Source organism: Merops nubicus, unplaced genomic scaffold, assembly GCF_000691845.1.
Source record: "Merops nubicus isolate BGI_N331 unplaced genomic scaffold, ASM69184v1 scaffold10773, whole genome shotgun sequence".
Classification (NCBI taxonomy): Eukaryota; Metazoa; Chordata; class Aves; order Coraciiformes; family Meropidae; genus Merops; species Merops nubicus.
Window position 1 is genome coordinate 16,185 of NW_008599710.1, and position 3,136 is coordinate 19,320.

Consider the following 3,136-nt stretch of genomic DNA (forward strand, 5'->3'; position numbering starts at 1 on the left):
TCCCAGGTGCCTCAGCCTGCCCAGTGATGCTAATTTCCACCTCAGGGAAATTGCCACGATTAGTCAAAGAAGATCAAACAGAAAGAGGGAGCAGGCTAGAGGGGAGGGTGGGGTGCCCCTTACAATCCCCCTCGGGGCTGGGGAGAGCTGGATGGGCAGGCAGGAGAAGGAGGGGATGTTCCTCATGTGCAGCCATACTTGTTTGCTAACTTTGTGATCCTCTTCAACTACAGACAGGACCAAAACTCTTGGTACAGGGAATGGGTCAGAATCAACGCCCAGAAACATCTTTCAGGATGCAGCTGGTCATAGCTGGAGGGATTTTCTGTGTAGTGAGCAGTGACCAAACTTAATTCCATGCCAGCACCACAAGCCAACTACAAGCTAAAAGGAGAACATGGACTTAGTGGACACATTCTCTTCTAGATCCTTCAGCTTCAGCCAAAGCAAGGGTCTAAAATACCTCCTTCTCCAAACCCATTTTCCCTTATTGCAGGCTGGCTTCAAACTTTAAATACAGTGTGTCCTTCTACTCCTCCTCATCCAAACTTGGTACATGTGATAAGTACACTTATTTTACCCATTTATGGTACCTTTGAATGGCTGGAAATTTTCTGTCCTCCTTTTTGAGCCCACGTTCCCCCTGCACGAGGAGGAAAGCCAGATCTGCCCGCACATTGTTTCTCTTAACCTAAAATAAGCTCCACATTAAACTACACCTGCTCTGTATTTATGTGCAGGGAGAAACTATAAGAGAAATTTAGGAGCAGAAGTAGAAAGAAAAAGAGAGTCCCTGGCTTCACTGCTATTCCTCTCATCCCTTCATGGGTTAGAGCATCTGTCTGAAGTACTGCATGCTTGATCAGAGAGGGATCTAGAGGGCTGCTGCTCCAAGCTAGCAGAGTTTCTGCACATGCCATTGAGAGTTGGGGGAATTTCCAGCCTCTTCCAGTCAACATTTAGATACCCAAAACCTTTCCAGCACCAAAAGACTGACTTCTGCCCACCTAAGCAGCCACTGCATGCACATAGCTACCCACCAAGGAGAAAAACAATGTTTTGACACCGTGTCTATATTAACAGTGCTCTAGTCTAGTTTTAGTTTTCTGCACTCCTACTTTTCAATCTCATTCCTGGTGAAGCCTCCTCACCTTCTCCTCACCTGCAGCAAGCACGAGTGTTGTGCCTCTGGCAGAACCAGGAAAGGAAAGAAGAAAAAACAGTAGCTATTCCCAAGTGAGTTACAATCCATTCTCTCTGGCAGTGTTCATAGTAAGCCTGCTCCTATCTCTTGCTACAAAAGCCAGAGCATCCCCACCTTCTTGCCACGTGGTCTGAATTCTTCTCACAGCCTCACATGCCACCGAGATGAGCACAGCCTACCTCTGTCACCCAGTGTCTGGGAGAGCTTGGGAGCCACCCCAGAGGCAGAGCTCCACCGTCCATGCTCTCACCACACATGCAGCTGTGCTTCCAGCAGTGACTCTAACATCGAGGCTGAGGGAGCCAGCACCTTTTTTGACCAGGGCCTGATCCCATTGCAGCAGGTCGGTTTTCTCACGCCCCTCAGAAACAGCTTGCTTTCAAACCCCCCTATGTTAATAGGGAGGTGCTAAAAATATTTATTCCTATTTTGCAGAGCTTAGAACAACCACACAAAAAAATCCCAAATAAAGCAAAACCCAGCGAGAAACAGAACCTGCTTTCCTCAAGCTGGAGGAGCAGGGGCTGGCATCTCCCACAGGCAGCTACTGATATATGGAGGAAAACTGGAGCTCTCTCTTGCCCCCAGAACTGATGATGAAGAAACCAATGGAACCAGTAGCTCTACAAGACCTGTTCCTCTGCTCTCAGGTGGTTTCCACAGAGAGGTTTGAGGCAGCTGTGCTGTCAAGAAGAACTCGAAGGTAAGTCGAGTTCACCTTATTTTAAGGAATGCAATGTTTGCACTTTTCATGATACAGCAAAAAAAGAACACATGACCCTGCCAAAGTTTTTATTGCAGCATCTCTGACTTAGCAAAAGGTGCCTTTGCTACCCCACAAAAAGGCCTTTATAATTTTTCTTCTTCTGAAGTGCCAGATCTGTCAATGTTGGGGGAAAAAAATAAAAATTGATGATTCCAGCACCACAGCATATCCTGCTCATAGTACCAGTGGCAAAAATGAGCAGAAAAGTCTCACAGGCTTGACTGAGTACTCAGTTGAACCTTTCTCCATTCTGGTGCTGGAGTTAAGCCTGCAGTAAGAAGTAAATGTTATTTAATAGAGAAGGATGGATGTTATCTGAGTGGGCAGAAAGACACTGCAGGTTGTTCAACAAGCCACATGGAGTTGCCAATCTTATGGTCTCACCTGGCCCCACTCATGGCTACCCAACATGGCCACCTCAGATCCAGCTCTCAAGTGACTGACTATAGCCAGTTCCTCCAACTTGGTCATTTCTCTCATTCATGGCCATGCTCAGACTAGGTGGATAAGATGACCTCTAGGGTCCCTTCCAAACCAAGCCATTCTGTGATTTTATAATAAATTGTGCATGGTCTAGGTGAAAGAACTGTCCTTGTGCCAGGTGCATCAGGTGGAAAATGCTAAAGATAACAGCATCCTTCACAGTCTCACCAGCACAAAAGAGCACTGAATGTCCAGGCAAGCCTCAGGGCCTGCCTGAATAAAACTTCCAGAGCATGGCCACCTTCCTGGGAGCAAACTTCTTACTAGACACAACATCTTCCAGCCCTCTAGTAACCAGAAAAAGTGACTGCGTTCAAAAGAGGCTATTTCTGTGAAAAACTGTCATCTTATTTCCAAAGAGATGCACTAACATTAACATCTGAAGCAGAAAGCCTGCCTACCACCTTGAGCTAAAAGCCATACTCTGGAGCTGAGGATTGCTACCAGCCTGTGTCACTCGTGTGCACAGCAATGCCTAACACGCCCCAGCAACCATTTACCCTTCATTACTGACTTCTGACCCCCAGGGCAGTTTCCATTTCTTGTCCACTTCCTCTGCTTTAGAAGCAGCACAGAGGGAGGCAGCGTGGCTGGCTCTGCCTTCCTTTCTCTGCCACCTGCCTCTGTGCAAGAGCAAAGCCTTGGGGCAGCGAGCACCAGTGGGGCTGCCCACGCCCTGCCCT